Below are 15000 nucleotides of genomic sequence, written 5' to 3'. Positions count from 1 at the left end.
AGCAGGGAGGAAAAGGAGAGAGGAAGGAGGGAAGGACGACAGTGTGGGAAGGAAAGAAAGACAGAGATGAAAAGGAGACGGGAAGGAAGAACTGGGAGAAGGGAGGAAAATGAAGGAAGGAAAGGAAGAAAAATGAGGAATTGAATGAAAGGAGGAATGGAAGGAAGGAAAAAATGAGGTAAAAGGTAGAAAAAGGAACGGAAGAACATAATAGAACAAAAGGACAATACTAGGGAATACAAAATACATGTATACGTAAATAAGAAAAAAAAAACTCAGTGACTGATAAGAAGGAAGGAGTTTATTCTAGTATGCGCAGAAACAAGACGAGTGTAAAAATGGAAAGAGGGAGAAAAAAAAAAAAAGGGCCGCAAAATAGATCAAAATAGTGAAGGAAGGAAAGGTAAACAAAAATGAATAATTAAAAGTGGTGAATAAACCTCAAGATAAAAATACGAAAGGAGGATAAAAATGAGGCAAAGAGGATGCATAAATCAAAGAAAATAACTAGAGAATCCATAGAGTGAATGGGTGAGAGAATACAAAAGAAAAATAAACTAAATGAAGATGAGAAGATAAAATGTAACACTGGAGAGAGAAAAAAGCAACAAATTAAAAAAAAAAATAACATCGAGAGAGAGAGAGAGAGAGAGAGAGAGAGAGAGAGAGAGAGAGAGAGAGAGAGAGAGAGAGAGAGAGAGAGAGAGAGAGAGAGAGAGAGAGGGGAGAGAAAGGGGACTCTACTGTAAATGAGCAGAGAAAATTACAAAGGGAAATGGGCAAGAGGGAGGGAAGGGAAGGAAGGAAGGAAAGGGAGGGAGAGGAAGGGAGGGAGAGAAGGGAAAATGTTGCAAATGAAGAATTACAGGTAAGTGGAAGGAGCGTAATTAGCTTGTTTCGTTTGCTAGTTAGTGTGAAGGATGGAAGAAGAATGAACATAGAGAAAGGAACAGAGAGGGAATGAAAGGGATAGAAAGATGAGGAAATAGAAAAGAGAAAGGGATGCAAAGAAAAGAAAAAAAACGACTGGAAAGGATACAGGAAAGTGAAGAGGAATGAGAGAGAGAGCAGGGAAGAGAAAAACACTGGAAGGAAAGAGGAAAAGAGTCTAACAGGAAGAGGAAAGGAAAGAGAATATCAGGTGAATAGAGAGCAGAAAAGGAATGGGAAAATAAGGAATAAATGGAAAAGAAAGAGATGAACTGTGAAGAAAAAGGAAAAAAAAAAAAAGAAATGAGTGGTAAGAGGAAAAGAATAGATTCAGGAGGAACAGAAGGAACTAAAAAAAAAAATCGGAAGGAGAGACAATAAGACGGAAAAGGGAAAAAAAGTGGAAAAAGAAAACATAAGAACAAACACAGAGAAAATAAACTGAAGTGAAACACGGAAGAATGAAGATGAAAGTGGAGTACAAATCATGGAAAGAAAGAGTAGACAAAAACAAGGAAACAAAAGGAGAAATAAAATGAGATGAAGACAAGATGGAAAAAAAAAGTGAAAGGAAATAAGCGAGAGGAGTAAAAGACAACCAATAAAAGAAAAGACGAGAATGAGACGACTATGAAGAAAGGAAGAGGAAATAAGTTAGAAAGGGAAACAATAAAAGAGAAAATCATGCGAGTAGAACAACAGAAGAAAATAAGTAAGAGAAAGAAAATAATGAAAGAATAAAGAATGCAGAGGAAAGAAAAGAGGATGAAGAAAACAAAGTGACTCCTGAAGACTGTTAATGAAATATTTAATAAAGTATAGAAGAAGAAGAAGAAGAAGAAGAAGAAGAAGAAGAAGAAGAAGAAGAAGAAGAAGAAGAAGAAGAAGAAGAAGAAGAAGAAGAAGAAGAAGAAGAAGAAGAAGAAGAAGAAGAAGAAGGAAAGAAAGAAAGAAAATAAAGGCAACAAGATCGCGAATGAAGTAAAAAGTTCAAATAAATCACATGAAGAAAAAAAAAAAATCAGAGGGGAAGAATCTGAAGGAAAAATAGTTCTGAAGATATGAAAAAAAAAAAAATGTATGAGAGGAGGTGTAAGAGGAGGAAAATGAAAAAGAAAAATGGAGGAGGAGGAGGAAAGAGGAGGAGGCAGAGAAGTAGAGTATAATTTCAATCCTTCCTAACTATTGTCTAACTCAAAAATAGAATCCTACTTAGGAAACGGCAAAAGTAAGTCTGAGGAGGAACGAAAAAAAAAAAAAAAAGAGAGAGAGAGAGAGAGAGGGAAGAGGACTCAGGCAGCGGCCCACAAAAATTTCATTTATTTTTCACATTAAATTCAACGTATCCTATACCATTCTCATTAAGATATGCAAATGAGGTGTTCCTTTTGTGTAATGCTTCTCATTTATTATCATTATTTCTCGAATCCGTATAAAAACTCTTCGCGGAGGGGGTTAAGAGCTCCCCCCTTCCCCTCTCACTCTCACTCACACACACACACACACACACACACACACACACACACACACACACACACACACACACAGATGCTTCTTCAAAGGGAGATGCTGCGTGTGGAAGCCCTTGCGCACACACACACAATACATACATGCATACATACACTGAAGCAGACACACACACACACACACACACACACACACACACACACACACACAGGGATCGTTAATGCCGCAAGATGGAAGGAAAACTTCAAAAGAACGAATATATTAGAGGTGAGTGATGAGAATGAAGAGATATTAATACTGATTCCTTTTATTATTATTATTATTATTATTATTATTATTATTATTATTATTATTATTATTGTCAGCAAAATTATCACTGATCACTTAATTTCCATGTATAAATTGATTCACTCTCTTCCTCTTTCTTCTTATTCATTATTATTATTATTATTATTATTATTATTATTATTATTATTATTATTATTATTATTATTGTTATTATTATTATTACTATTATTACTATCATTATTATTATCATTATAATTATTATTATTATTATTATTATTAAGCACTTGGCTTCAAAAGATTATATTTTAAGTGAATTACGAAGCTTCGACTCTTCCTTGAGTTGTGTGTGTGTGTGTGTGTGTGTGTGTGTGTGTGTGTGTGTGTGTGTGTGTGTGTGTGTGTGTTCTAATTGCTTTGTGTTATTATTGTCCACACACAAACAAACAGACAGACACACACAAGCACGCACATATTCTCTCTCTCTCTCTCTCTCTCTCTCTCTCTCTCTCTCTCTCTCTCTCACCATCATCACCACCGCAGCATCACTTCCCTCGCCCATCAACGCCTCCATAGTGTTGGCGATTTTTATAAAAGGGGCGCGCCTTCCGAAGTGTGTGTGTGTGTGTGTGTGTGTGTGTGTGTGTGTGTGTGTGTGTGTGTGTGTGTGTGTGTGTGTGTGTGTGTGTGTGTGTGTGTGTGTGTGTGTGTGTGTGTGTGTGTGTGTGTGTGAGAGAGAGAGAGAGAGAGAGAGAGAGAGAGAGAGAGAGAGAGAGAGAGAGAGAGAGAGAGAGAGAGAGAGAGAGAGAGAGAGAGAGAGAGACTCAGACACATACAGGTAGACAGACAAGCAGATAGACAGACAGAAACTCACGCATCCTACCACCTCCTGCCACCACCACCACCACCACCACCACCACCACCACCACCACCACCACCACCACCACCACCTCCTCCACCTCCTCCTCCTGCCCAACGCTAACCCGAGACTATAAACTTATTGGTAATAGCTTGCCGATACAACATTCCCGAACTATTTCTACCGCGGAATTGGCATCATTAAAACCATTTCCAAAACCCTTCTATCTGGATGCGCGGCCAAAACGAGAATTTTTACGACGCATATAAAATTTTATAATCTGTCCATGCGCCGCTTGCCCTACCCTGGCCCACAGAACAGTAAACAAAGATGGGGTAAGTCCTCCTCCTCCTCCTCCTCCTCCTCTTCCTGTCCTCTTCACCTCCCTTTCCTTGTGTTTTTTTTTCTTTGTATTTTCATTTTGCGCTTTACGAAGGTGTCCAGGTTTTTTTCCTCTCGTCTTTAATTTCCTTTATTCGCTCTTTTCCTCTCATTTTTTTAAAATTTATTTATTTGCCTCTGACGAGTTTTAATTATGTCATGTTTTGTTTTGTTTTGTTTGCACTCTCTGCTTTCGCAATAACAAGGCTAGTTTAATTAGTGTATTTTTCCCCCCAATCACATTTGTATCATTATTTATTTCCTTTCATTTCTTCATTACAAAACTTCTATTCCTCAGCACTTTTTTTTTCTCGTAACACATTTGTTTTCTTTAGTATTTCGTCTCTCTCCTCTTCTCCATGTCTTCCTATCAATTATTCCTCATCCTCTCTTTCTCTCAGCATTCCTTTTTAAAATCTATTTCTCGACACTCCTTTTCCAAACAGCTCCACTTTCTTTAGTATTTCGCCTCTATCCTCTTCTCCATGTGTTCCTATCAATTATTCCTCCTCCCGTCTTTTCCTCAACATCCCTTTTCTTCACCTCAACACGGGAATGGGTTCAAGGAAAAATGGGAGTGCTCGAGGGAAGAAATGGGAGGATCAACCATGTCGTACGGAGATAGGCGAGATAAGAAAGGGGGAGAAGGTACGGGAAGGAGGACAATGGAGAAGAATAGATCCGTAAGAGAAAGAGATGAAGAAAATAGAGATAATGGAAAGTAAAGAAAAATGCATGAATATTTAACTTTTTTCTGATCTAATGATAATTTAAGAAAACAAGCGGGTAAAGGAGCTAATGAAGCGGTCAGAATACTGGTAAGGTTTTCGTGTACAGAAAGTTGATAAGTTACAGGTGGGGTGGACTGCAGGTGACCACGACTGCTTCCTATGAAAATAAGTTACAGGTGTAGACGAAAACATGAGTCATCCGCGTAAAAATACCACCACGAGACAACACCTCCCTTATACAAGCAAATTAATGGAATATATAAATAACAAACAGCCCTCAGTTATTCCAGTCACAGGCGGAGGAGGAGTACGAGAGAGAACCCCGTCACCTAACCAGTCATCTGAGGGTGAAATCAGTCAGACATTTAGCAAACACAAACACGAGAACACAAGGTCAGGGCGGACAGTTAGACAGTTAGACAGACAGACGGTCAGCGATTCAGCCATCAAGGGAGCGAGGGGGACAAAAAAACAAGTAAATTCAGCCAAAAATCAGAGAAGAGGGACAGACTGAGCTCGGTGCGTTCTGACTTTGGTCGGTCGCGTCTCTTCGTGAATCTATGTCCGGTAATCTAATGCATCACGGGTAATGCCTATGAAACCGGCAATCAGTCCGCTTCTGTTTACGAGAATTCGGATGCGGCGGGGTCATACTCCTGCAGGAAGGGAGGAGAGAGAGCGGGGAGGCACGGAGAGGAATGGGCCTGGAGAGGGGGAGGAGGCCGGAGGAAAAATAAAGCTTTAACATGGAAGGAGAGGCCAGTTCAAACAGCCATTGCAAGCCATAGCGATAAGTATTGGTGGAGCGGATCCGCATCACATCACATTACGGTAAATTCTCTCTTTCTCTCCCTCCCTCTCCCTGCTCCCTTCCCCTGACGCCATGATACCGCCATCTTGCTACACTGTAATGGGCGGTTAAGTTTCATCTCCCATCTTCCGGAGGCTCGCCTGTAATCGCGTTTACTGCACTACTCTGCACACTTCTTTAGCGTCTCCGAGCCTCTTACGGCGGTGTTCCTGCTCGCCCCATAACTCACCAGGTGATGGAACGCCAAATGGAACGAAGGGAATGGAATGGTGAGAGAGGGAGGGAGATATGTAAAATTTTATTAATCCTCTTCGTGTTATCAGTGTTTTGGCTGTGTTGGCATGGTGTTAGAGTGAGGCATAAGAGGGGTTTTTATGTGTGTGTGTGTGTGTGTGTGTGTGTGTGTGTGTGTGTGTGTGTGTGTGTGTGTGTGTGTGTGTGTGTGTGTGTGTGTGTGTGTGTGTGTGTGTGTGTGTGTGTGTGTGTGTGTGTGTGTGTGTGTGTGTGTGTGTGTGTCTCTCTCTCTCTCTCTCTAAGTTAACAATCCTCAATTTTCCTTTCACTGCCCTTTGATATATACACCTCCACAATCTCATAGAAACTTATAAATGGGAAAGCAACGATGGTCAGCGCAGATAAAACCCGCGGGACTAAAACCGGAACGAGGACGAAGAAAATAAAAACTTGCATACACATAAAATAAAAAGACAAAACTTGATGAAAACGAGACGTGGAAAATATGACGACGTGAACAAATTAAGCAGTAAATATAAAGAGAAGACTTCCAATAAAAACAAAGGAGGAGGAAGAAGAGGAGGAGGAGGAAGAGGAGGAGGAAGGAGACGAGGACGAGGAGACATAAAGAAAAACAAAGGAGACGGAGAAAAAAAAACAAGAAAAAACAAAAGAGGAGTAGATGGATGGAGGGAGAGGATGAGTACAAGACACGCGAGAGTTAACGAGAAAAAGAGGAAACAGATGTTAAAGGAGAGAAAGAGAGAAGCATGAAAAAGAGACAGTACAGAAAAGGAGTTAGAGGAGGAGGAGGAGGAGGAAGAGGAAGAGCAGTGGACAGCCTGACTTATGTCCACACACGCACACAGAAGGGGAACCAGATTTGCAGATAGCTCCACCTCCTCTCTCTCTCTCTCTCTCTCTCTCTCTCTCTCTCTCTCTCTCTCTCTCTCTCTCTCTCTCTCTCTCTCCATTCATATATTCAACTCATAATGGAGCAACAGCGACTGGCCGGGAGTTGCTATTTTTCAGGAGATGAAAGGCAACGTTTACAGGCGCACCGAGACGCCCGCCGAAGTCGCCTCAAGAGTAATGACCAGCCCCGCCCCGAAATGATCCAGACAATACCGAACACGTAAGGCCGAACGATGTCTCTCTCTCTCTCTCTCTCTCTCTCTCTCTCTCTCTCTCTCTCTCTCTCTCTCTCTCTCTCTCTCTCTGGAATTTATGCTACGAAGATACTTATAGAAATTAAACACTAAAGAGAGAGGAGGAGGAGGAGGAGGAGGAGGAGGAGGAGGAGGAGGAGGAGGAGGAGGAGGAGGAGGAGGATGAGGAGGATGAGGAAGAGAAGGAGGAGAGGATCTGGGCACCACCAAAAATATAAATACAAATAAAACACAAAACACGATACATTACGAAGAAAGAGAGAGAGAGAGAGAGAGAGAGAGAGAGAGAGAGAGAGAGAGAGAGAGAGAGAGAGAGAGAGAGAGAGAGAGAGAGAGAGAGAGAGAGAGAGAGAGAGAGAGAGAAAATTAATAGAAGTAAGCGAGGCATGAAATACACAACAAACACTTAAGCTCTGTCAGTTAATTAAAAGGTGTTAAGCTCAGGTAAGTTAAGGCCTCATGGAAGGTTGCAGGCAGACAAGGTCACACGTCCGTCACTTCACCTTATGAGAGTGAAAAAAAGAGTAAAATAAAACGACGAAAAAGGAGAAGAAAAAATCCTGCAATTATGATATCACCACTATGAAAATGGAAACACGATGGAAAGAGAATACAATTAAAAACATGAAAAAAAAGAAGAAAAAATGTAGCAGTTATATTACCACTAAGGAAAATAGGAACACGATGAAAAGAGAAGAAAAGAAAAAATCAAGCAATTATGATAGCAAGAAAAAAATAATACTATGATGAAAAGAAGCATCATGAAGAGAGAAAAGAAAACAAATGGTAAAAGAAAAGAAGGGAAAATGCAAATATCGTAACCACCACCAGGAGATTAAAAAAGACGACAAAATAAACAAAAATTACCACAAATTACAACAAACATCATAATTAGTTCCACGTAATAGCACAAAAAACACAACACGTAAAGCGGATACGTGAATAAAAAACAATACAAATAACAATTAAGATAAAAAAAAATATAAGAAAGCATATTTTTTCAAACATCTCACACGTGGCATTTAAACCTCAACAAGATGGATCGTAACAGTTAACTTCCTGCGCTTGGACCCTCGTGTGAAAACCAATAGCCCCAAGGAACCCATTACTATTCGAATAATGCGCAAGAATCTCGATGCCATATTCGCGCAGCACGGCTCAACTAGCATGCGCGCCGAACTGCCTCCCCGCATCAGCCTCGCCCTCGCACCACGCGGCTGGAATCTTAAAACCAAACTTATCTTCTCTGGATAATCGACTCCGCCTGTAGTGGATAGCCTGCGCTGAAATGGAACCTTCGTGTCAGATATTAGACAGACATACGTAGATACATAAGGTGCAAGGTGGGGAAAACTGCAGCCTGTAACCGCGAGGGATTTAACATACACAGGGACACAGCCATGAGCTCTTCGTGTCATACAGATATTAGAGAGACATACATGGATACAGAAGGTGCTCAAAACTGCTCAAGAGTGCACCCTGTAATCCCGTAGGACTAAACACACACATGGACACACACGCACACGTCGGGAAACGCGAGCACGCACACACGTACAAATGTAGAAGTGATACACACGTGGAGGAATACACAGACACAAGGATGCCAAAAGAGATGTACATAACAGTTACTCTCTCGCATACATTGTACATGCAACTTTCTATGATTACATGCAATGGGCACTCTAGCAAGTACAGGTGTTGGTGTACGTGATGTGTGTGTGTGTGTGTGTGTGTGTGTGTGTGTGTGTGTGTGTGTGTGTGTGTGTGTGTGTGTGTGTGTGTGTGTGTGTGTGTCTGGGCGCGAGAAATAATACAAAGATTGTGCATGAAAATGAGCTACACACACACACACACACACACACACACACACACACACACACACACACACACACACACATGTTCAGGTGCCATAAAAGCGCATCGTAAATAAACATATAAAACATAAACACACACACGAGTACATTGTAGAACCACCACCACCGCCACCAATAAAGAAATACATAAAAGCAAGTGGTAAGTTATGGAGGAAAAGGAAGAGGAGGAGGAAGAGAACGAGGAGGACGACGACGAGAGGGAGCAGCAGGAGGAGGAGGAGGAGGAAGAGGAGGATAAGAGGAAAGCAATAGATGCCGAAAACTAAAACAATAAAATTAAATGTAATAGTAATAAAAGCAACAACATGTAAATGAAGAAGGAAAAAAGATACAAGAAGGAAGAAATAAATACATTGACTGAGAATTGAGGAGATAACAGAGAGAGAGAGAGAGAGAGAGAGAGAGAGAGAGAGAGAGAGAGAGAGAGAGAGAGAGAGAGAGAGAGAGAGAGAGAGAGAGAGAGAGAGAAAGGTGAGATCATAAAGCGTAAGAGAAGCAGTATTTTTAACAATAATCCGGTTACAGTATTATATGAAGGCTCAACGGACGGCCATCACCGCAGGGATATCGACGAAGGAGTAAGAAATAATCCTTCCTTTCTGCATCTCTCCACTCCTTTCCTTCCCTCCCTCTGCCTCCTCCACCTTCCCGCTCTCCCTCGCACCTGCACACGTCCCTCCATCTCCCTTCTGCCTAGGAAACGTGAAGGAAACGGATCATTAATCGAAAAGTATTGACAATTATATTCCTCTGCTCGTCTGATATATGTTTGCAGTTTCTATTTGTTTCGTTGTATTCATCTATTTTCATTCATCTATTTGTCTGTCTCTCTTTCTGCGTCTGATAATGATTTGATATAGATTCTACTGGGCAGCACAGCATAACGAGGAGGAGGAGGAGGAGGAGGAGGAGGAGGAGGAGGAGGAGGAGGAGGAGGAGGAGGAGGAGGAGGAGTGTGTGTGTGTGTGTGTGTGTGTGTGTGTGTGTGTGTAAGAGAGAGAGAGAGAGAGAGAGAGAGAGAGAGAGAGAGAGAGAGAGAGAGAGAGAGAGAGAGAGAGAGAGAGAGAGAGAGAGAGAGAGAGAGAGAGAGAGAGAGAGAGAGAGAGAACTTGCCTACATACATACACTACACTACATGGACACAGGTCGTAAAATTACTTAAAAACACAAAACCCCAATTATGAGAGGAAAAAATAGAAGAAAAAAAGAGAGAGAGAGAGAGAGAGAGAGAGAGAGAGAGAGAGAGAGAGAGAGAGAGAGAGAGAGAGAGAGAGAGAGAGAGAGAGAGAGAGAGAGAGAACCGTGAAACACTTTCCTTCGCTCAATCACGCACGAGCCTCATTCCCTCCCCCCATCGTTAACCTCCCCCTTTACCTGGCGCATACTCGACCAGGTGTGTTATTAAAGCCAGTGCAGGTAAGTTTCCATGTTAATTGCTGGTCAAGACTTCACTCACCTGTCACAGTCTCGTGAAGGCCATCAGATTTAACCTTTTCCTCCAGGTATCTTTTTTTGGCGAGGTAATTTTCATTAACCTTTTCTTATCAACATCATCTTGCGCTTTTCCTTCTCCTCTTCTTTCGCTTACGTCTCTCTGCGCCGAGCCTCACGTCCCCCTTCCTTCAATCAAGTGTGGGGCTCCGTTGCAGAGGGAAATGTTAGCGTGACTGCAAGATAGCCGGCCGCGCACAGTTAAAGGTAACAAGAGAAACGAGCATTGTGTAATTACCGTGCTCGATTTATTGCTTACAAATGTGAAAAGGAAATGAAGGGGATAGGGAAAGACGGAGCAATGGCAATGGTGCGCTGGCGGCCTGACACACACACACACACACACACACACACACATACACACACACACAAACAAACCAAGCATCATCTGCAAATCTACACATAAAAAAAAAGACACGTGTGAAAATAAAACAACACACAAAGAACGCACAAAACACACACAACAAACAGCATTACACCACGTACGTACATACATACACACGTACATGAAGACAACACAGAAAATGAGAGAAAATAAAGACAATAACAGGCAAAAAACACATAAATCTACCACATAATAAGAGTACAACGACACGAGAGCGAGAGAGAGAGAGAGAGAGAGAGAGAGAGAGAGAGAGAGAGAGAGAGAGAATGGGGGGAAACTTAGGTGGGTTCAGTTCTCTAGCGGAAAGAGTGTAATGGTGAAGGTAAGAGGGAAAACAACAATAAATCAGTTTAAGAGAAGCGTCCTTAGTCAATAAATCTGTGGTAATCGACCGATCATGGCGTGAGAGGAAAGCCACGACAACCTCCACTCCCTCTCCCTCTCCCTTTCCCCTCTCTCTCTCTCTCTCCCTCCCTCCTCCTGTCCCTTCCTTCTCTCCCCTCCTTTCTTCATCCTGTTCTCCTTGTCATATTTCCTGTTCATTCTTTCTTCCTAATTCCGATGTTTGTACTGTCTGTGGACTCCGCCTCTCTCTCTCTCTCTCTCTCTCTCTCTCTCTCTCTCTCTCTCTCTCTCTCTCTCTCTCTCTCTCTCTCTCTCTCTCTCTCTCTCTCTCTCTCAGGCAAATTCACTTCATAGTCTAAACAGTAAAATTTTTCTTCAACAGACGAATAGAAGTGAATGACAAAAGAGGAACAGAACGGAGGAAATGACACAAGGGAGGAAGAATAAACGTGGGAAATACGGAAGAGTAAAACACAAATATCATCTAGTATACATGACATCCATTCTTCTTTACTTCCTCCTTCGTTGTCCACCATTCCTTCCCCTTGCGTCATTCTTCCTTGCATTATTTTTTTTTCCCTTTCCTCTTTCAATACCCTTTTCCCCCTTCCCCTTCCCTACCATTCCCTTCTTCACTTTCTCTCTCTCTCTCTCTCTCTCACACTTGCACACTATTCCAACAAAACCACTATCTTCTCCCCATTCCAACCCTTTCACGGACACACTAAACAAAGGGACATGATAAAAGATTTTCCTTTTCTATAACCGAGCCAAGTGTCTCTAGAGGGGGACTCAGCAAGACTATTTTACTTGAACTTTTGACAATAGAAGGCCGGGTCTGATGGGGGGGTGAGGATGGGCATAGAAGGGGCTAGTTTGGGGGCGTTAGAGGAGGGGGAGGGGAGCCATTCCAGAGGCAGCCGTCACGCGAAAACCATTCCTTCATTTAATATGGAGAACCTTCGTGTCTAAGGGCGTTGTTCCTACTTATTCATGTTGTTTTTGTCTGTTTTTTTTTTTTTAAGTCCCCCCTTCCCTCCTTGTCTTCCTTTCTCTCTCTCTCTCTCGTAAGTTGTATTTGTTCTCCTCTTCGATCCATTTTTGAAGCCACTGCATGAAAGGAAACATCTGACTGGTTTTATTCGTGTTTGCTCCCTCGTTTTATTTCTTTTATGTCAGTAATTTTGTTTGTTTATTATTGGTTTTACGTCTCTGTCATTTTGGAAGTATTGTCTTTTTTTTGTCTTCTTTTCTCACTCACATGGATGCGTTTATTGTCTTGGTTTGTTTGTCCGTGTCATTTCTTTTACATCTGTCAATTTTGAAAGTATCGCTGTTTTCTTTTTTTAATTGTTTTCTTTCTCATGTCCTGGATTTGACATTTTCCTGACTTTTTACTATATTTTCTATTTGTTTGTCTTGGATATTTCTTTTACATGTGTCAATTTCGAAAATATCCCTATAATTCTTCTTTATTTCTGTCTTTCTCATGCAATGGTAATATTAGTTTCCTTACATTTTGCTTTAATTTTTTTGTATTTGTCTATCTCCATAATTTTCTTTACGTCCGTCACGTTCAGAGTATCACATTTTCTTTTCTTTCTCAAGTCACAGTTTAAATATTTTTTTCACACGTACTACTTTGCATGCCTTTCTAGTTTACCAGGAATTATGTATCACTATGAATTATTCTTTTACTTGCACTACATCCGTCATCTTAACATTTGCATTATTCGCTCACCTTGCAACACGTCCGCCATCTTAACATTCTCAATAATTCATGTTTTCTTGCAATACGTTCTCAATATTCTAGTTATCTTAGTCCTTGTAACACATATGTACGCCTTATTAACACTCTCAATAATTCCTTTTCATCTTGTTACACACTCACCATATTTACATTTTTCAGTTTTACTTCTTGAAATACATTTTTGATATCCACTGTCACTAGTTTCTCTTACTGCAACATTTCCGCCATATTAATATTTACAATAATTATTTTCCAATACATTCTTAAAATAAATTGTATTTTTATTATATTTTCTTTTATCAGTGTCTACAATAACCTTTTTTCTTTTCTATTATACGTAATCTAAATATATATCTAATTATTCTTTTTTGTTTTCGTTATTGCAACATATCCTTTACATTGACATTAATTTCTTTAATTCCTTTTCTATTTACAGTGCAATTTAATATAACACTTATTCTCTTTTTATGCACTACATATCCACTGATAAAATTCTAAATAACTCCTTACTCTCACACTACAGCCGCCATCTTAACACTTTCCCTTCGCATGCTTTCCTAATCGAAATGCAATTATTCAACTATTGGTCCATTAATTCAATTGTGCTTGTGTCGGATCAGGCGGGTCACGGAACGCCGAAAACCGATCGATGAGCAACACAAAAGGTAAAAATGCAATACAATAAACCATCGAATACGGAACAAACCGAATTAAGAGAAGGAAAACACATTAAACGGAGAGAGAGGGAGTGAAACAAATAAAAAAATCAAATATGCACTAAAACTCGGGTAGGGGAGAGGAAAACCTACACTGAAATAAAGGAAAAAACGCGAAAAAAGAAAGGAAGGATAAAAAAAATACGATAAAAGGTTAAATATCCGTACATAACAGAGGTTCAGGTACCCAGGTGAGTTTAGGTAATGAATCAACCTCACCTGGCCTAAAAAATACCGCACTTTGATATATTTCGGACTCCCTTTTGTAGTGGAAAATCTCACACCCATTTCCAAAACTCCCAATATCAACCAGTACAAGGAAAAAAATCCAAAGATGTACAAAAAAAAAAAAAAATAATAATAATAATAATAACCCACAGCGGACGAAGCTCATTCATAAATAGTTGATACATTAAGAAAAAAAGGTGCACGAAAATAAAAATAATAATAATAACAACTTCCATATAAAACAACAAAGAACTCGCCCATAAACCATTGATAAAAAAAAAAAATAACGAAAACGGAAAAAAAAAGTGAGCTAATATTTAATGAAAGGGGCAACAATAATAATAATAACGATAATGATAATAGTAACAATAAGTAAGCGGGGAATCAAATTGGTAATCAAAGTAGTAGTATATGCGTGACATGCCTCAATGGGGGTGACAACTACTGTGTGCCAGAATCTGCATATCTTGAGGTGTGAGGGGAGTGGATGTGACGATGGAATGAACACGCAGAGTCATAAGGAGTTACCATGACTGTGATGCTAAAAAAGGGTAATATTTGTACGTAATGGTTAGCCACACACTGATATACGTACAGAGAGATGGAGGTGCAATCTAAAGTGATGCGTTTAGGGAAGATTGCAATATTGTAACACTTAAAAATAGGAGGCTTAAATATATAGACTATTAACTGACACTTAAATGTTGGATAGGCATAGTACATACACACGCACACGCACGCACGCACGCACACGCACACACGCACGCACACGCACACACACACACACACACACACACTTGTAAAAATAAAAATAATTCCTTAAGTTCTATAATAAAATCATAAAAAATAAAAAAAATAAAAAAAGAAGATAGAACCAAACACATGAAAGAAAAATAATGCAAGAAATGAACATTGAAATAATTATAATCATGATTGCTTAAAAAGAAAAAAAAATCTCACCTAGAAACACACACACACACACACACACACACACACACACACACACACACACACACACACACACACACACACACACACACACACACACAGAAAGAACAAACAAATTAACCAAAGAAAAAAGTCCAGCCAAATAAAAATTTAAACATAACAAGAAACATAACATAAAAATTAAATATAAAACTCACAGACATAAACAAACTGCACATTGTACGCACCGGCCCCCTGCTGCTCTCCTTCCCTCTCCCCACTACCTCAGGCGCCCCAATCCCCCACCTGGCAGTGGGGGAGAGGAGGTAAGGGGGTGCTGGGGCTGCTGTGATGGGGGGTTGAGGTGCTGAGTCAAAGCTTATGACTGTGCGGCACTCAGCAATGGTTCCACTTACC

At 40.4% G+C, this 15000-nt stretch overlaps 1 protein-coding gene across 1 annotated transcript in view; it reads right to left on the bottom strand.

The window, feature by feature from the left end:
- LOC135115846 (myb-like protein Q) overlaps window positions 1–14995 on the bottom strand; it is a 209441-nt gene extending 194446 nt beyond the window's left edge. The window contains exon 1 of the mRNA XM_064032859.1: window positions 14832–14995. The gene's annotated coding sequence lies outside the window, so the exon portion shown is untranslated. The remainder of the gene's footprint in view (window positions 1–14831) is intronic.
- Window positions 14996–15000: the final 5 nt, after the last annotated feature.

The sequence above is a fragment of the Scylla paramamosain genome, chromosome 30, assembly GCF_035594125.1.
Source record: "Scylla paramamosain isolate STU-SP2022 chromosome 30, ASM3559412v1, whole genome shotgun sequence".
Classification (NCBI taxonomy): domain Eukaryota; kingdom Metazoa; phylum Arthropoda; class Malacostraca; order Decapoda; family Portunidae; genus Scylla; species Scylla paramamosain.
The sequence above is the reverse complement of the archived record's forward strand: the minus strand, read 5'-3'. Positions and strand labels throughout refer to the sequence as shown.